Source organism: Choloepus didactylus, chromosome 4, assembly GCF_015220235.1.
Source record: "Choloepus didactylus isolate mChoDid1 chromosome 4, mChoDid1.pri, whole genome shotgun sequence".
NCBI classification, from domain to species: domain Eukaryota; kingdom Metazoa; phylum Chordata; class Mammalia; order Pilosa; family Megalonychidae; genus Choloepus; species Choloepus didactylus.
Genome location: NC_051310.1, coordinates 71385263 through 71406009, shown reverse-complemented (window position 1 = coordinate 71406009; position 20747 = coordinate 71385263). Strand labels below are relative to the sequence as shown.

At 37.6% G+C, this 20747-nt stretch overlaps 1 long non-coding RNA gene, 2 other non-coding genes and 1 pseudogene across 3 annotated transcripts in view; all 4 read left to right on the top strand.

Moving 5' to 3' along the window:
* The window catches only part of LOC119531514, a 103354-nt gene that overhangs the window by 71230 nt on the left and 11377 nt on the right, over positions 1-20747 (top strand). Inside the window, exons 28-37 of the long non-coding RNA XR_005216323.1 lie at positions 78-331; positions 2199-2328; positions 4582-4710; positions 8464-8632; positions 9840-9951; positions 10609-10730; positions 13150-13279; positions 14792-15604; positions 16860-16965; positions 17159-20565. This is a non-coding gene — a long non-coding RNA (uncharacterized LOC119531514). The remainder of the gene's footprint in view (positions 1-77; positions 332-2198; positions 2329-4581; positions 4711-8463; positions 8633-9839; positions 9952-10608; positions 10731-13149; positions 13280-14791; positions 15605-16859; positions 16966-17158; positions 20566-20747) is intronic.
* LOC119533639 lies at positions 217-310 on the top strand. The gene has a single exon (XR_005216760.1). It is a non-coding gene; the product is annotated as a small nucleolar RNA SNORD116 (small nucleolar RNA).
* LOC119533655 lies at positions 2583-2676 on the top strand. Its single transcript, XR_005216776.1, has one exon. It is a non-coding gene; the product is annotated as a small nucleolar RNA SNORD116 (small nucleolar RNA).
* Positions 15916-16000, top strand: LOC119533656 (annotated as a pseudogene).

The window sequence follows — 20747 nt, the reverse complement described above, 5'->3', positions numbered from 1 at the left end:
TTTTATTTTGCTAAATGTACTGTTAGACTCCTAAGGAATGCATGGACCTAAAAGAAACTATTCCTTGTCTTGCCCAGGTCGACTCCTTGAGTGTCTTGCCTCTTATCCATATTCAATGGTGTGGATGTGGATATTCAGGGACCAACATATTTGTACTCCTGACATCTCCACATCCCAGCCTGCCACTTAAAACTTCTAGACTGTAACATTGTGCTTGGATCGATGATAACACACAAATATGCATTCCTTGGAAAAGCTGAACAGAATGAGTGAGAAAACGCTACCGTCTCCACTCATCGAACTGAGTTCCAGCACATTGTCTCATTCCAAGGTGATACAGATGAGTGAGGGACACACATGTTCCATGGAGTCTCTTCCCTGCCCACACCTACCTGTTGTCCTTGTGGATGTCTCCAGTTTCCAGGCAGTAGGAAAATTCAGTTTTACACATAGACCTATTGAGGATATCCCTTGCTTCTTGGATCCTCGTTGAGGTCCAACTTCCCAGTAAATACTCAGACTCTGTGATTTGGTTGCTGGGGATTTGTTAATGGAATTTATAACTCCATACCTTGAGTCTGTGCAGGCATTTGAGATCTTCACATAGCCTTCTGATACTCATGCCAATTGGATGCAAAGCATGTCTTTGATTCATTCATTAGAGCCTAGTTTACGTTATTTGGTGAGGAATTTAAGTGCCAGTGGTATCTGGGTTGAATAAATGGGAATTAGTGATAGGGTCTTTACAAACCATTTCCAAGCATTCTGAGAATCTACTGAAAAGGTTTCATCCCTTGGTAATCAAATCTCTACATCAAAATGATGTGGAAGTGGTATGGGCACTGCTGGCAGGATAAAGAAGGATACAGGGATAGTTGCTCTTGAAATGATTTGATTTGTTCAGAAGTTGTTTAATCACTGGATATTTCTCATATTGCCATAGGTGTTCTATGATTTCTATTGGTAAAGGAAGTGTATAGTGGCAGTCCTGGAATGAAATGGCTAACGGCCATGCATGCAAACATTTGGCTAGATGGCTTTGGTTTGCATATGGTTTATATTCCACAGTGGTGGTGTATTCTTCACTTCAGAGGTGCCAAGAGGGATTTCAAATGTGCACGTCAAAGTACCAGGCATTAAACCTGATTTTTAATTCATCCCTCATGCTGTTTGTGGTAATTGCCTTTTTTCCTTTCAGTTACTGTTGTCAATTTTATTGGCAATATATTTCATTTTCCCCAGGAGATTAGGAATACCTTGCCAACATACATTTGAGAAATTGACTCCCGTGTATGTTCTGCATGCAAGTCTCTGGCCATGTCTGTTTTCCTCCCTTCAGCTCATGAGTTGCCTCATTGGGTTGATGATTTATGTTCCAGAAGGGTTCTTGCTTGCTGGCCTGAGGAGGATACTGATGAAAATTTAGATACTTTATGTTTCCTCTGCTCTTACAACATTGCACCCATTGCTTGTGATAATGCTAGTTATTTGGGAAGTGCCCCATTTCCAGTAAGAGAATTAGTGGGAACCATTTTCTACACAACTAAACCAAACCCTCGGGTTTGCCCTGTGAGGTATAGGTGACCGTATTATCCTGTACAAGCTCGTGCTTAGGATTAGGTCTGGTTTCGTTAGATGGACCGCTCCCTGCTCAGTGGCCTATTGTCATGGAAGTGCTCCCAATTTATCCCTGAACATTCTTCACTGGTCTTTGTTGCTTTCTGACAAAGTCTGGTTAATTCTTTAATGAGTCCGGAGATATTACTACCACGTTGAATTCAAATGCATGATGAGTGAGAATGTATGTTACTGATCAGTGTGCTTTCCTGGAATCCACTTGCTGAGTATCAAGGACAATGTGGCATACTTCTACATCCCAATTCGGTCAAACTCTGGAGATTGATGGTTGAAATCACAGATTTTCTTTCCAATGTTTCAACTATCAGGGTGCAGGGATATGTAGAGAAAGAATTCTTTTGTATCAGGAGTAACCATCTTCAGTCCTTGCAGGTGCGCATGAAACATACACTTACAGGTACATACTTAAACACAAAATTCATCACTTATGTACATTAATAGTTGAAGTTAATGCAATGTATATGTAGCAAATAACCAGTGGAAAATTTGGCATTGCAGATTTTGTGTGTGATCCTGTGCGTGATTCTGAAACATGTGTTTGTTTGTTCTATCCTCCGCAGTTGGAGTTGGCAATGATTGAATGTGTCACGATGTGAAGACTCCCCGCTTACTTTAACACATGTAGACGATCGGCCATCCCTGTAAGTGGCAAGGACCAGAGATCTCTGGAAGCCGGTATATGCCTTGGAGGTAAATATTTTTGTTTTGCTTGCTAAATGCCCAGATATTCTCCTTGGGAGTACCCAGATTATTTAAGAGGCCTAAAGGAATCTTTTTCTTTTAATGTCACTAAAGGTGTGCCAAGATCTCCTCCCTGAGCACTTGTCTTCTCTCTCTGTCCAGTGTCCTGACCTTCGATACTCCAGGGTGCCCAGAACTTTGGGCTCAAGGGTTCCCCACACGCCAGTCTGCAGCTTTAAACACCATGGTCCACAAATGTGCTCACGTCAATGAAGCCACCCAAGTATGCATTTCTTGGAAAAGGGGAACAAAATGAATCTAAAATCCTCACCATCTCCTCCCCTTGCCTGGAGGTCCTGCTCTATCAGGGCAAGCCTTTCTAGTCACACAGTTTTTGTGCTTGGGCAGATGTGGAGTTGGTGGGGGTATTGTGATACCATTAGATGGAAGATCTAGGCTTTTAACCTCTTACAGGGACCTCTTAGCCGCTGGTATAATGGGTGCTCTGGTGGCCCAGCACTCACTGGTGGCAGAGTAAGAGCTCAACCCATGCATCTTCTGTTGTTCTACATGGCACTAATCAGAGGAGGAAAAAGGAAATGTAAACTGGATGCATGCATGGACTTTCCTGTTAATTTCTGGCCAAGAACAGTTCATTTCTGATGTGTCCAATGATATTACTTGAACATTGAACTCATATGCATGTTGAGTCACCATTTCTTTCAATGCAGTGGCTGCCAGGGAATAGAAATATGGCATATACCACTGCCAAAACCTTGAGAAATTGATGGTTGAAGACATTCAGTTTGTATAGCATGTTTGCAAAGTTGGAGGCCAGGGAATTATATATAAAGAATGCTTTTGTAGTAGGAGGATACTTTAAATTTGTGTGTACCAAAATAGCCCAAAACAGCACATATGCATGCATGCATTCATAAATACATACGTATGTACATAATGCATACATAAAAAGAGGATATAACAGATTTCTACACAAAGCATATAAAGTACTGGGAAAATGGTTTTGTGCTTGTTGGCTTTGATCCTTTGCTTTTTTCAAATCATAAGTTCGTTTCCACCTCATTTCTCAGTTGGAGTTTCCAATGAATGAATGCCATTTGGGTAGAAATATCCTACATTTATTTTAACAGCGATACTAGAAATTCCCTGGAAGCGGTGAGGCCTTGAGTCTTCTGGAATCCAGTAGGTTGCAGTCTCTCTAGGCCTTCTCCTACTGCTGTCTTCTACTTCTTCTGATTGTGTCTCTAACTAGATTTACTCTTTTTATAAGGAATCTAGCCACATGGGTTAAAGTCCACACTTTAATAATATTTTCAGAAGTCCTATTTACAAATGGATTCACACCCACAATACTGGGTGTTTGCTAAAGCTGCTAGAATGCAATATACCAGAAATGGGTTGGCTTTTTCAATGGTCACAAATTCACGGTCCTAAGGCCATGAAAATGTCCCAATTAAGGCATCAACAGGACAATACCTTCTCAGAAGAAAGGCTGATGGCATCCCGGGTTCTTCTGTCACTTGGGAAGGCCTAAGGTGACATATGCTCATCCTTCTTTCCCGGCTTCTGGTTTCAGTGGCTTCTGTCTCCAAATGTCTCTAGGAGTTTCTCTCTCAGCTTCTCCTGTGAGTCCTTCTTGCTTCTCCTGGGGTGTTTTCGTTCCTAAACTCTCTCTTTCCGTGAGCTCTCTTAAAGGGCTCCAGTAAAGGATTAAGACCCACCTTGAATTGGGTGGGTCACATCTCAGACAACCTAATCAAAAGGTCCTACTCACTATTCGTCTACCATTTAAGAATGTATTAAAAGATCATAGACTTTTCTGGGGTACTTAAAAGATTCAGACCAGCACATTGGGGTTAGCATTTGAACGCATGTTTTGTGGAGGTTAGGATTCAGTTCCCAGCAGCACATTTCGGAGGTGAATTTACATCAATATCTTTGTCTGTTTTTTGAATGGATGAATATCTGCCCAATAATTTCCTGAAACAAAGCATGCACAGACCATCTGTTTACACATTTTATATTGCTAGCAGAAATTGTTGGATAATATTTGCTCTGTTGGCAGCCAGAGACCAGCACAAAGGAATGTTGTTTTGAATATCATTTGGAAATATCCTGGTTGAGTAATAATTTAGTATATTCCAATGAAAGTACTCTTGGTAACCACATGGTCTTGTGTCTGTCTGACCAATGTATGTTTATGTATTCTCATCTTTCCCCATTTTTACTCTCTTTCTGTAGGTGGACGTGTACTACTCACAGGATTACATATTGAAGAGTTATTTCTTCCCCTTGAGACATGGCATGAATGAGAGTATCAGGAATAAGTTGCCATCCATTCCTCAAGGACTAGTATTGATTTTCAGATTGGTAAGCATTTTGTCTTGAACATACCATCTTTCCTTTTAAGAATTCAATAATGCTCAGTGACACTAAGACACTGGCTTTGCCTGTCAGGTGTGAAGCCTCAGTTGTTGATTGTAATGGACATTCTCCTTGGTGAAGAGTGTGAACCAGTGTGTCCCTGGGTGACAAATGCTGAGTGTTCAGCATCTATCACTTATCATAGGGTCGAGGTCCTCTTCATAAATGTGCCTGGATCAGTGATGGCTTCAATCTGGGTCTTGTTGGAATCTGAACAAAATGAGTGACACCTTTGATACTGAGGTACAGCAGAGAGACCAACTCTAAGCAAAATAGTTGGAGGAAAAACTTGTACTTGGTCCACTAAGTGGTAGCAACAGGGACTGCCCAATTTGTAGCTAACCTGCCTGCATACATTAGAGGAATTGAATTGCTCTTAAGTTTATATGTATGTGATTTGGGATTAAAATAGCAACTCTTTGGATGCTTGGCTGGCAGCATACATATGATGTAGAAAAGAGACACCAAGGTGTCAGTACTTGAGAAGTGAGAGCCTTGGCCAGTGATTGTACCTGCATTTGAGCCATGGATGCATTTTTATTCGATGTTTATAAATTATGAGTGATGGTCATCATTTAAGGATTATTAGAGCATCAAAACCAAAAGAGAGTATGAGTTCTTAGTAGCCAGCTCTTTCTTAAAGATTAATTGGAAATTTAAGAGTGGTTTTGATGAATGCAAATGCATTTTTAGTCTGTTTTGATTTCCTTGATAATCCAGTCACTAAAATTAAAAAAGATGTTTTTTCATGTCAAATGATGATCTGTGTCACAGATGCTTGAGTACCGAATCAAATAGAGGCTACGTTAAACATTTTTAATTGTGAAAATAATAAATTTCCAATTCTTAATTTATAAATCATTATGTCAGTGATGTCATTGACTAATATTCATATGCTCCAGTAGTTTCATATTAGTCTAAGAAAAAATGAATTTCTATTCTACACAATTCCAAAGAGTTAGAAAATTGTTCTTGACATACTGGCAGTCGAGAAAAAATCTTTTAAGAATTCCTTGTCTCTCCATATGACTTTACATTCCAATAGGAAGTTTTTGTTTCTTAGCCTCTTTATCCTCTATACTTTGTAGTTTGGAATTCGTATTGAAGGAAAGGAACATTTTTGTGCATGGAACTCTCACCTGCACTAATATATTATGAAATCAGGTTCCTTCCCTGGGAAGGAACAAAATGATGTTCTTCAAGGTAAATCTCTATTTTTCTTATATTTATTTTACCAGGGATGTTTATTATTTTTAGTAACAAAGAATATCATTGGTTATGGAAGGAATCTGTTAATCCAAGAAGTATGAGACATTAATCCTGTTGAGTCATATTAGGCTGTTTGATTTTTAATTTTTATTCAAATAACAAATATACAACCTAAAATTTCACTTTTTAACCACGTTTAAATATATAATTCAGTGTTGTTAATTAAGTTCACAATATGCTATCATCATTACCAAAACTTTTCCATCCCCCTCAAATAGAAACTTCTCATTCCTACCTCTACCCCAGCCCCTGGTAACCTGTATTCTAGTTTCTGACTCTATGAATTTACTTATTCTAATTACTCCAGTGACATCATACAATATTTATCCTTTTATGTTTGGATTATCTCACTCAACACAATGTCTTCAAGGTTCATCCATGTTGTCTCATGTATGAGAACGTCATTCCTTTCTGTGGCTGAATAATATTCCATTCTATATATATATCACATTTTATTTATCTGTTCATCAATTGACAGATACTTGAGTTCCTTCCATCTTCTGGCATTTGTGAATAATGCCAGTATGAATATTTGTGTGCAAATAACTGTTCAAGTCTTTGCTTTCAGTTCTTTCGGGTATATACGTAGAAGTTGGATTGCAGGGTCCAAATGTTAATTCTGCACTTAACTTTTTGGAGAACCACTAAACTGTCTTCCACAGTGGCCGCACCATTTTACATTCTTTTTCCATGGACTTGCTAACAATTGTAATTTTCTGTATTTTTAGTAGTAACCACTCTAGTGGAAGTGAAAGGGTGTGTCGTGATTTTTATTTGTATTTCCCTCATGACTAATTATGTTGCACATCTTTTAATTTGCTTTTTGGCCATTTGTAGATCCTATTTGAAGAAATGTCTATTCAACTCTTTTGCCCATTTTTAAATTGTGTTATTTGTCTTTTTATTGTTAAGTTGTAGAATTTCTGTATATATTCTGGGTATTAAAACCATCAGATATGTGGTTTCCAAATATTTTCTCCCATTATGTAGGTTGTCATTTTACTTTCATGGTAAAGTCCTTTGCACAAAAGTTTTTAGTTTTCATGACATCCAAACTATCTTGTTTTGTTTTTTGCTTGTGCTTTGGGTATAAGGCTAAGAAGCCATTGCCTAACACAAGGTCCTGAAGATGCTTCTCTAAGTTTTCTTCTAGGAGTTTTACAATTCTGGTTCTGGTTCTCATATTTAAATCTTTAATCCATTTTGAGTTGATTTTTGTGTATGATGTGAGATAGGGGTCCAACTTCACTATTTTGCATATGAATATCCAGTTTTCCCAGCACGGTTTGTTGAAGGGACTATTCTTTCCAAATTGAGTGGATTTGACACCATTGTCAAAAATCAGTTGGTCATAAATGTGAGGGTTGATTTCTGCACTCTCAGTGTGAATCCATTGGTCTATATGTCTGTACTTGTGCCAGTACCATGCTGTTTTGATTACTGTGGCTTTGTAACAAGTTTTATGATGTGGAGGTGGGAATCCTCCAGCTTTCTTACTCCCTTTCAAAATGGCTTTGACTTACACTCCCATATAAATTGATTGGATTTTCCATTTCTGCAAAGACGGTTGTTGAAATTTTGATTGGGATTGCAATGAATCCTTAAATTGATTTGAGTGGAATTAACATCTTAATATTTAGTTTTCCAGTTCATGAATATAGCTTGCCCTTCCATTTATTTACATCTTCTTTGATTCCTTTCAGCAATATTTTGTAGTTTTCTGTGTACAGGACCTTTATGTCTTGGTTAGATTTATTCCTAGATACTTTATTTTTTTAGTTTCTATTGTAAATGGAATTTTGTTCTTGATTTCTTCTTCAGATGGTTAATTACTATGATATAGAAACTCGATTGATTTTTTTTTTAATCTTCATTTTATTGAGATATATTCATATACCACGCAGTCATACAAAACAAATCATACTTTCGATTGTTCACAGTACCATTACATAGTTGTACATTCATCACCCAAATCAATCCCTGACACCTTCATTAGCACACACACAAGAATAACAAGAATAATAATTAGAGTGAAAAAGAGCAATTGAAGTAAAAAAGAACACTGGGTACCTTTGTCTGTTTGTTTCCTTCCCCTATTTTTCTACTCATCCATCCATAAACTAGACAAAGTGGAGTGTGGTCCTTATGGCTTTCCCAATCCCCTTGTCACCCCTCATAAGCTACATTTTTATACAACTGTCTTCGAGATTCATGGGTTCTGGGTTGTAGTTTGATAGTTTCAGGTATCCACCACCAGCTATCGATTGATTTTTGCATGTTGATCCTATACCCTGCCACTTTGCTGAATTTGTTTATTAGTTGCAATAGCTTTGTTGTGTATGTTTAAGGATTTTTTTATACAGTATTTTGTTGAGGATTTTTGCATCTGTATCATAAGAGATATTGATCTGTAATTTTCTTTTCTTATAGTATCTTTTTCTGGCTTTCATATGAGAATAATGTTGGCCTGATAGAATTAATCAGGGACTGTTACCGCCTCTTCAATTTTTTTGGAAGAGTTTGAGCAAGATTGGTGTTCCCTGTTTTCAGGAGTTTGGTCATCCTCTCTGTTACCCAGGGAACAGATCTGCTTTCTGAGGTATTTGATACTCACATGCCTTTGTTCCTGGCTGTCCACCTCCTTTTGTTGTCTCACGCAGCTTTTTCCTGGAGGGCAAATTCTGGGAGGAGGGTCACCCCGAGAGGACTTTCCCAAGTCAGTCTTTCCCTGCCCAGACAGAGCCAGGGATCCACCAAGGGATGCAGGCTGGCTCCACAGTGCCCTGGGGAGGGGATCAGCTTGGACTCCAAAAGCTTTTCCCCAAAGCTGAGCTTTCCCGACCTGCCCAGAAAATGCAACCCTTCAACTAACTGTGTCCCCCAGACCTGAGGAAACTGTGTCTTTAAATCTCCATGGCATCCACCCCCGACTGGGGAGGATAGAAACATAAGCCTTTGTAGCCTCTGCAAATTGCCAGTACCAAACCAAACAGGTAAGTGAAGGGAGGGAATTTCCCCCAACTGATTGTTGGGATTTCATATTTCATATCATCATTTAATCTTTTTTTTTTTTAATTCAATTTTGTTGAAATATATTCACATACCATGCAGTCATACAAAGTGTACATTCAGTTGTTCACAGTACCATTATATAGTGTGCATTCATCACCAAAATTAATTTTTGAACATTTTCATTACCACACACACACAAATAATAAGAATAAAAATTAAAGTGAAAAAGAACAGTTAAAGTAAAAAATAACACTGGATGCCTTTTTTTTTTTTTTGCCCCCATTTTTTTACTCATCCATCCGTACACTGCACAAAGGGGAGTGTGGTCCATATGGCTTTCCCAATCACATTGTCACCCGTCATAAGCTACATTTTTGTACAGTTATCTTCGAGATTCAAGGGTTCTGGGTTGTAGTTTGATAGTTTCAGGTATTTACTGCTAACCTTCTAAACAACGTCATTTAATTTTTAAAGTTAACATATCTGAGATGAATTCATGGAAATATCTGCATCTTACTGTAAATGAATAAAACTTGGACAACATTTTCTGGAGACTTTTAGCAAACTCCAACTATCTGGGTCACATTTTTTTATTGGTTGGCAGAATTATTGCATTATATGCACATTGCTGGTGGCCTGTTAAACAATGTACATTGTTTTGAATGTAATCTGAAACAACTAAGTAGAGCAATGCTTTGTATTTTGCAAATGCAAGTATCTTATTATCCTGTCTCGTGTGTTACTAATGTGCATATTTTTCTTCATATTTCACTGTTTTTACTCTCTTCCCACAGGTGGATGTAGACCAAATACCAGCAAATAGGTGAAAGTACTGAGTCTTCCCTTTGACAGATGACGTGAGGAAAAGTACCGAGACTAAGTCTGTCATCCAGTCCTCAAGGGCCAGTGGGTATCCTTACATCCATAATATTTCTTCCTGAAAATACTTCCTGTCCTTTTAGGATAATAATATTCCAGTGACCAGAAGCTGCTGGTCATGTCTACCATGGTAACAGTCTTGTTTGTAACTGACCAATACGTGTGTGTATTTCTGCTCAGCTTTGGGGACATAACATTGATAGTGAGGGCCAGTGTCCCTGACTAAACAGGGTAGGCCAGTCTGTCCCCAGGTGACAAGCCCTGAAAACTCAGGGTCTGTCACACATCTCAGGCTCTTGGTCCCCTTCATAAATGTTCCTGGGTCAGTGATGATTTAAAATATTTAAAATATTTCTGAGGTTGAATTTAGAGAAATACCTCTTGTCTTGCTGTGAACAGGAAAGATTCCTGGTCAACATTCTTTTGAAACTGTAAGCACACTCAGACTATTAGGGCACACATTTTATATTATTTGGCAAAATTGTTGCATGTTACGTGTATTATTGGCAGCCTGTGAACAAAAAATGTATGCTGTTTGAATATCATCTTAAACATCCTAGTAAAACAGTACTTCGGTATATTTCAAATGAAAATATTTTGGGTATCCTATTGTCTTTGGTGTAACTGACCAATGCATGTGTATAAATCTCATTTTTCTCCATTTTACTCTTTCCACGGGTGGAGGTGGATCAAGCACAGAATTACATATGAAACAATTAAGTTTTCCTCTCAAGACATGACATGAGAAGAATATGAAGCATAATTCTGCCATCCAATCCTCAGTGGAATTGGGAATTCTCACACTGGTAAGCATTTTTTCATGAAAATACTTTCAATTCTCTTAAGGAAAACATAGTACTCCAATGACAAAAGCCTCTAGCTTTGCTGTTTCATTGTAGATAATCAACATTGATAATGATGCCCTTATTGGCATCTAGACTGGTGAAACCTTTCCAGAAGGCTTTCAATTTACTTTTCCCAGATATATCAGAGGAGTCACTGTCTATGGAAGCTACAGCCTTAGGAAACGTATTTCTTAAATAATAAGACTTAAAAGTCCAAATTACTCCTTAAACCATAGCTGCAGAATGGATGTTGTGTTAGGGGGCATGAAAACAACATTAACCTCGTATATCTCCATTAGAGTTCTTGGTTGTCCAGGTACATTGTCAATGATCAGTAATATTTTGAAAGAAATCTTTTTTTCAGGGCAGCTGGTCTCAACAGTGAGCTTAAAATATCCAGTAAACCATGTTGTAAACAGATGTGCTATCATCCAGGCTTTGTTATTGCATTTATAGAGCACAGGCAGTGCAGATTCAGCATAATTCTTAAGGGCCCTAGGATTTTTGGAATGGTAAATGAGCATTGGCTTCAACTTAAAGCCACCAGCTGCATTAGCGCCTAATCAGACAGTCAGCCTGTCCTTTGAAGCTTTGAAGCAGGGCATTGACTTCTCCCCTCTAGCTATGAAGGTCCTAGATGGCATCTTTGTCCAAAATAAGGCTATTTTGTCTACACTGAAAATCTGTTGATTAGAGACACTTCATCAATTACCTAAGCTAGATCTTCTGGATAATTTACTGCAGCTTCTACCTCAGTCCTTGATGCTTCACCTTGCACTTTTATGTTATATAAATCGCTTCTTTCCTTAAACCTCATGAACTTACTTCTGCTAGTTTCAAACTTTTCTTCTGTAGTTTCTGCATGTCTCTCATCCTTCACAGAATTAAAGCGAGTTAAGTCCTTTCTCTGGATTAGGCTTTGTCTTAAGGGAATGTTGTAACTGGTTTGATCTTCTATCCAGACCTCTAAAACTTTCTGCATTTCAGCAATAAGGTTGTTTCGCTTTCTTATCATTTGTGTGTTCTCTGAGATAGCACTTTTCATTGCCTTCAAGAACCTTTCCTCTGCAAAACTTGGCTGTTTTGTGCAAGAAGCCTAGCTTTTGGCATATCTGCTTTTCACATGCCTTTTTCACTAAGCTTAATCATTTTTGCTTTTTGATTTAAAGTGAAAGACATATAACTCTTCCTTATACTTGAATATATAGAGGTCATTGTAGGGTTACTAATCAGCCTAATTTCAATATTGTTGTGTCTCAGGGAGAGGGAGAGAGGCAGTGAAATAGCTATTTGGTGGAGCAGTCAGAACACACACGTTTATTAAGCTTGTCATCTTACATGGGCACGGTTTGTGGCACCCCCAAACAATTAACCTCAAAGATCACAGATCACCATAACATATATAATACTAATGAAAAGCTTGAAATATTGAAAGATCTATCAAAATGTCATACAGGAATATGAAGTGAGCACATGCTGTTGGAAAAATGGCACCAATAGACTTGCTTGATGCAGGGTTGCCACAAAATTTCAATTAAAAAAAACACAGAGTATCTGTGAAGTACAATAAAGCAAAGTGCAATAAAACAAGGTGTGCCTATGTAATTTGTGGTTATATTGCATTTTTGGATGCTTCACTGGTAGGGTTCATACACTTGTCATAAATAGACACTGGAGAATCATTGAATGAATAGTGAGACCCTGAGAGAAGGTTTGTGACTGCATCTGAGCCTTTCACATGTTTCTCTGAGGTGTTTGTCTTCTTAATGAGGACCAGTCTTTTAAAGGCTGTTGGTTAGTCAAATCTCCAAGAGATAGCAGTTTTTACTAGCCATTTCTGTTTCACTAGAGAATTACTTGGAAAGCAATGAGTGGATAACCTCTGCATGCTCTCCGACCTCCAAGTTACATGTCCATAGTTATTGTACATGTGACCACATTGAGTGGAAACAGATGTGGCATAAACCTGTGCAGCCTCTTCAAACTGTCAGGATCCCAAGCTCAGTCAGGTTGAGTGCTGGGAGTGATTTTTAGATGGTTGTTTTTTCCCAATAAAGACTTATCAGGACTTCCTCTAATCAAAAGTTCTCACCCACAATGAGTCTACATCCACAAGACCAGATTTAAAGAATATGGCCTTTCTTGGGGTACATGACAGTTTCAAACCAGCACAGAGGGCGTGCTGGAAAACTTTGTGATGGAGATTTTAGAACAAATGACTTTCTATGACTATGTTATTCCAAGAGCGAGTGTAATTTTTTCCATTGTACAGGTGGCCTAATGACTATCTGTGGTGATTGTCTTGTAAGCCTTGATCACTGATCATTCCATTAGGAAGTTTTTGCATCTCAACTTCCCTGACTTTGCCTGTGTCTTGTAGATTGGAAGTGATGTTGAAGAGAAGGGACAATTTGATGATTGGAATTCTCACTGAAACACCCGTGAATTAGCGGTTACGTTACTGGTATTGGCTCTCTTCTCTGGGAAGGACAAAACGATGCACTCCAGAGGTAACATCCAATTTCTAATGATTTATTTTTCAAAGTTTAATTATTTTCTACTGTTTTATTGTGGTAAAGTATATATAACATGAAATTTGCCATTTTAACTATTTTTAAGTGTACAGTTCAGTGGCATTAATTACATTCACAATGATGTACAACCATCATCAGTATCTATTTCCATAATTTTTCATAACCCCAAACAGAAACTCTGAATCCATTAACCAGTAACTCTTCAATGCTTCCTACCATTGGCCTCTGATAACCTCTCATGTCATTTCTATCCCTATGAAGTTGACTTTTCCAGATGTTTCATCTAAGTGGAATCATAAAATCCCTCTCCTTTTGTGTCTGGCTTATTTTACTCAGTATAATGTTTACATGGCTTATCCATGTTGTAGCAAATATCCAAATTTCAATCTTTTTTATGGCTGAATAATATCCCATTGTATACATGCATGACATCTGCTAATCTGTTTACCCATTCATCTGCTAATGCACATTTGGAATGTTTCCACCTGTGGATATTGTAAATAATGTGGGTGTGAATATTGGCATACAGGTATCTGCTTGAGTCCCTGTTTTCAGTTCTTTTGAGTTTATGCCTAGAGTAGAATTGCTGGATCGTATGGTAATTACATGCTTAACTCTGAGGAACCACCAAAGTATTTTCCACAGTGACCGTTCCGTTTTTCATTCCCATCAGCAATGCTGAGGATTCCAGTTTGTCCACATCCTCACCAATAATTGTTATTTTTTGGGTGTTTTTTTTTGTGTGTGGATTATATGCATCCTGGTAGGTGTGCAGTGGTTATCTCATTTAACTTGGATTTACATTTCCCTGATGCCCAGTGACATTGAGCATCTTTTCATGTGCCACTTGAATGTCTTCTTTGGAGAAATATTTATTCACGTCCTTTGCCCATTTTTAAATTGTTAATCTTTTGGCAATTGAGTTGTAGGAATTCTTTATATATTCTAGATATTAAATCCTTATCAGAGATACATGGTTTTCAAATGTTTTGTCCTATTCTATGGGTTGACTTTTCATTCTCTTGGTATTGTACTTTGATGCACAAAATATTTTAATTTTAATGAAGTTCTTTATACCTATTTTTCTTTAGTTGCTTGTAATTTCATTTCATATTTTAAAATCCTTGCTAAATCCAAGTGCAAGAAGATTTGCCTTTATATATCTTTTAAGAATTTTATAGTTTTAGTTCTTAAATTTAGGTGTTTGATCCATTTTTTTTTTGTTAATTTTTATATATCCTTTCTGGTAAGTATCCAGCTTCATTCTTTTGCATGTGGATATCCAGTTTTCCTAGAACCATTTGGTGAAAGGTACGGTGTTATTTTTATTACTGTTTTTAGGTAGTGAGGAATTTAATTATATTTGCAAAGAATCTGTTAATCCAAACACTGTGAGGCATTAATAATCTGTTGAGTATTCCAAGGCTTCTGTTCCTTCATTTCCAAAATTTTGTCCTTTATCCATCTTCCTGATGGCACCTCATACAGGATTTAGGCATGAAGAGTAACGTAGAGGGTGTTCCTTGTCACCGTGGCTGCAGGTGGTTTGGATCGACTGAGGGCAGGCGTGTGTGACCAAAGGCTTGTGTCCTCAGCACTGTGACCTGGTGAGCTTCAGCCTGATGGGGGATGGGTAAATTCCTCGAGGTGAGAAGATCAAGTTTTGGCTGAGCCCCTTTTCATGCTTCCTGACCTCCTAGTCACATGTCCATAGTTACTGCTCGTGAGCACATCCTTCCTGAATTGCTTTGGCCACACTGAAGGGGATCAGATGTGGCACAACCCTGGGCAGCCCCTGCAAATCACCGGGTTTCCCAGCTCTAGCACATTACGTTCTGGGGGAGATTGTCAGGCAGTATCTTTTTTCCCCCAAGTATGATTTATTTTGTGATTTTCTGTACTACAGTCCACTATCGTACCTTGCAGGTAACACAGTTCTGAGATTTAATTTACACAGGTAAGTAAGCTTTGTTGTGAATGGAACGGACACCTGGCTAATATTCTCCTGGAACATGACACTCACAGACATTCTGTTAGCAATTTTATATTGGCTGGCAGAAATTGTTGGACAACTCTTACTCTGATGCAGGATGGAGGTTAACATAAGGAATGTTGTTTTGAATGTTATTGGAAACTCCCTGGTAGAGCAATAATTCAGTCTATTTTATATGCAGGTAGGTTAGTGAACTTTATCCTCTTGTGCCCAGTTGACCAAGGACTGTGTATGTTTCTCATCTTTCAATATTTTTACTCTCTTCTACAGGTTGACATTGTCCAGTGACTGGGTTTCCTAGGAAAGAGGTATTTGTTGCCCTTGTGACATGACATGGAGAGTTTCAAGAATAAGTCTGCCATTCAGTCCTCATTAGCCACTGAAAATTCTCACAATGATAAGCATTTTGTCCTGAAAATGCCACCAATCCTCTTAGCAATTAAATAATACCACAATGACAATAAAAACCTTTGCTTTCCTCACCAGCCACGGGGCCTCATTCACGCATTGTGATGCTGGTCTCTGACTGAAGAGTGTGGGCCAATGTGTCCCAGGTGATGAACCCTAAGAGGTCATTGTCACTTATCTCAAGGTCAGGGTCCCCCTTGTAAACATGCCTGGATGGATGATAACTACAGTAACTGATCTCATTGGAAAATCTGAACGAAATGTGTGACAAAATCACTTCTGTGAAACTGAGGCCCAGCACCAAGACCACTGTAGGCAAAATATTTGGAGAAGTGATTTGAGTTTGGTTAGTTAGGTGATGCTAACATGGTCTGCAGCATTGAAAGCCATCACACTTCCATATGTTAAAGAAATGGACTTGGACGTGAGTCTATAAATACCTGATTTTTGGCATAAGTCCCATTTGAATGCTTTGACTGGCAGGGTTCTGACATTGGAGAATCAGCATATGAATATAAGACATACTAAAAGCAGTTGTGCCTATGTTTCAGACTTTCACACATTCTTCATAGGTGTCAGAATCTACTAAATGATAATTAGTCTCTTGGAATCCTTTATGGCCAAAATCCAAAGTGATTGTTGTTTTTATAAATTATTCTCTACTAAGGCAGACAATTACATGAAATAAGAAAAGTGGGAACTCTGAGTGGGAATGTTCATGACGAGTGTTTTAATTTGCTTGCTCACTTTGTCACAAGAGGTAAAGAAATTTTTTCTTTCTTTTTCCCATCAACTGGGTGTCCAATTTCATAGACATTTAAATGATAGTTACAATTAGATACTGTATTCAACACTTGCATGAGTGAAATGGTTAAATGTCCAATTCTTTTCTATTTTTACATTTATTTCATTGGCTACTATTCATATGTCCTCATTGGACTGCACGTAGGTTTAAAGGGAGATCCTACTTATAATGCATGATGCCAAGGAGACCACAAGCTAGGAGACTTTGTGACCAAGGAAGGTCTTAGGAAAAATGACTTTCTATTGTATGCTTTTCCAAGCAGTGAGCGTATTTTTGCATGATGTTTTCCATGCAGTCCTTTAGAAGATTTTCTTTCTTAACTTTCCTGTGTTTTTCCCTGTGCTATATAGATTGGAAGTGGTATTTGAGGAAAGGGACATTTTGATGAATGGAATTCTCACTGGTACACCAATGAATTGCTGATTTTGTCATGTGTACCAGTTCATTTCTCCAGAGGTAATATCCCAGTTTTTAATATATTTATTTTACCAGGGTTGTTTATTATTATTTTATAACAGAGAATTTAATTGGTTTTGGAAAGAGTCTATTACTCCAAGAAGTGTGAAACATTAATAAACTGGAGAATTATCTGAGGCTTATGTTCCCTTCATTTCAAGGTTTTTGCTATTCTTCTGCTTTGCTGATATAGCCTCATGCAGGATTTGGGCCTGGAGAGTGATGGAGGTTGCCACTTGCCTTGCCACCATGGCAGAGAGTAATTTGGGTCCACTGAGCAGAGTGAGTGTCCAAATCCACTGAGTCCTCGGCAGTGTGGCGTGGTGAGCATCAGCCTGACAGGGGATGGTGCGAGAGTTCAGGGTTTGGCTGGGCCCCTCCACATAGTCCCTGATTCTCCTAGTCATGTCCAGTTATTGCACATGAGTGTATCCTGCCTTAACTGCCATGATCACACATTGTGGAAACGGATGTGGTGTGCCCTGTGTTGCCTGTGCATATTGCCAAATACTGGGCTAAGAAGTTAAGTGCCAGGAGATATTTTGGATGTTATTCTTTATCCTCCCAATGATATCTTTCTGTGACTTCCTGATTTAGAATCCATTTTGTCATCTTTGGCGGTAACATATTTCTGAGGTTTAATTTATGCAGATAACTATGACTTGGAATGGATTGTACACTTGGCCAACACTCTCCTGATACTTTAAGCACACTCAGATAATCTGATTACATATTTTATATTGGCCAGCAGAAATTGTTGGACAGTATTTTCTAGTGCTGTCATCCAGTCTTTAAGGGCCAGTTCTTATATTGATAAGATTACATTCTTCATAGTGATTATTAATACGCCAATAAGAATAAGACTCGGCCCATGCTAGCCAGCCATCAGACCTGAGTCACTGATTGATGCCTACTCACCTTGACCAAATAGTGTGGCAGACGGTAGTTTGGATCCACTGAAGGAAGTGTTTGACTGAATCTACTAAGTCATCAGCAGTGTGGCCTGGTGAGCATCAGTCTGACAGGGAAATGGAGAAGTACCTTGTGTTAGAGGGTTCAAGAATTGAATGGTTCCCTCTGCGTACTCCCCAGATGTCTTTAAATATATAGTAGTTAGTGTACATGTGTGGTCCTTCCCCAGGGTCTTTGATCATACTGAGTGAAATTGGATGCAGCATAATCCTGTGAACTCTATTTTAAAGAATGAAGGGGGCATAAGATGACAGTGACTCATCAAAAGGAGAACATCATTGAAGAGCTATAACTTATTAAAAAACAACCAATAGAAATTGTGGAGGTGAAAAGTATAGTGACTGAAATGGAGAACTTACTAGAGAGGTTCACTGCCAGATTTGAGATGGCAGAAAAAAGAGTCACTGAGCATGAAGACCGATCTATAGAAATTATCCAATCTGAAGAATGGAATAAAGAATTAAGAAAATGAACAGTCTCATAGACCTGTGGGACATCATCAAGTCTACCAATGTATAACCACAATGAAAGTCAAGAAGGAGAGGAGAAAGAGCTAGAGACAGAAAATATATTTGAGGAAATAGTGAATGAAAACTTCCAAAATTTGATGAAAACCTTAATATATACAGCTTGGAAGCTCAACAGACTCCAAGTTGGACATGCAGAAAGAGATTGACACATATGTCTATTGAAAGAGATGTAAAAGGCCATAAAACAGTTAGTATTAATCTGAGGCAGATTATGATAAATTAAGATACATTTTGTAAACCTTGGATCCACTTCTAAGAAAATAACTCAAAAATAATAAAAGAACTACCAAAGAATTAAAATAGTAAATTAGATAAGATATACTTAACACAAAAGAAGGTAGTTAAGGAAGAACAGCAGAACAAAAAAGCCATAAGAACATGGCAGATTTAAATCCAACCATATCAACTCTTGCATTATATGTAAATGGGTTATCTACTCCAATCAAAAGGTAGAGACTGTAATACTACTAAAAAAAAAGATACAGCTGTACACTATCTAAAAGACACTCTTTAGATGAATAATTTCAAACTAAAAGGATGGAAAAAAAAACTGTACATGCCCACAATAGCCTAAGAAGTACCAAAGTAGTTATACTGATAAGGAGAGAAAATGTAATTTTAAATTAAAAAAAAAAAAGTTACCAGGGATATTTTATGATGATAAAAGGGCTGGTTCATCTGGAATGTTTAACAATTGTAAACACATATGCACCTAACAACGATGTCCCAAAATGCATAAAGCAAAAACTGACAGAAGACAGAAATAGACAATTCAACAGTAATAGCTGGAGGTTTCAATAGTGTCTTCTAGAGCCACTTTCCAGGTATCCCTACCTATAATTCTTCATTTTCCAGGCTGCAGCAACAACAGAATAGAATCACTCACTGCCGGATTCACTCCAAAAATATCCTCTGTGCCACAGCTTCACAGAGAGCAGAATACTTAGTGGCTTGCAAACTATTTCTTACCTTCAGTACTTGAAAACACATGGACAATAGTTGTGAACCTCAGATAACATAAAGGGAAGATATTTAAGTTAACATGTCTACAGTTCCTCTAGAAGTTTCCCCAACAAGGAAAAAACATGGACAAAATAATTATCTTGACTGAGTTACACTAACTTTGAAGTTTCTGACATTGAATAATTACAAGCAAAATTTGTCTTTTAATAAATTGCATATGATTTTATATTCTTTTTTGATAAAAATGGAAAAAAAACCTTTATTGGGAAGTTCCTATAACTTTTGAAAGATTAGCCAATGTATCCAAATATTAATCTCTCTCCTGTGTCTATGTGTACTATGCATGCTTTCAATAATTTTATTTTGTAGTATCTATAGCTTTGCTGTACAGTATGATAGACACCAGCCATACATGGCTATTTAAATTTAAATATATATTAACTAAAATTAAATAATATAAACTCAGGCCTTTAGTCACACATTTCAAGTATTCAAAACTGACATGCGGCTAGGGTTTACTGCATTGGATAGTAGGACATTCCCATTGTCACAGAAGGTTCCCTTGGGCAGAAATGATCTAGAACTGCTACATGTATGCCAGTATATAATAAATATGTAGATATGATAAAAATAATGTAATTGAAATACCGGTTGTTTAAATATTAGGAAACTTTATTTTGGGGGGAGTATAGATTTCCATTTGTGCATTGGGTAATTAGCAAGGTTGAGATCAGTAAATCACATTTAAGCCATTGTTTTTGCATTTTTAAGGGTACTCTGACTACAGTAATCAAATGTGTTTCCTTATTTTGTCAAATTTAGACTTTCTAGGTTCAAAAATGATTTACATTAGAGTATTCTTCAAAATCATAGATAAAAATACTGTATTTATGGATGGCTTTTAGATGAAGAATGGTTAGTGTACTTCGGATTATTGCACATGACTATGCCCTTTGGCTAGATTATTCTTTAGACTGTTGTTTAAAAAATGAATAATTAATGCAACCTTTCTACATACTTAGCTATTATTGACATTTATGTTTTTCTTTATAGATGGTCTTGTGAAAATTGGTAAGCTTGAAATAATTTTCTTTTTCCCCTGGAATTTTTAGGAGCTTTCCTTGGATACCACCAGGTAATGTAGAGGAGATGCTTTGACTTCTCTGTATATAATATTTTTAAAATAGTTTATCTATAGAGACTTGGAATAACATTTCTATTGGCAAAAAGAAAATATTTCTACCTAATATATTTTATGAAAACGACATGTAAATATAGATGCATCTATAATATTAACTATCACATCTAATTTAACAA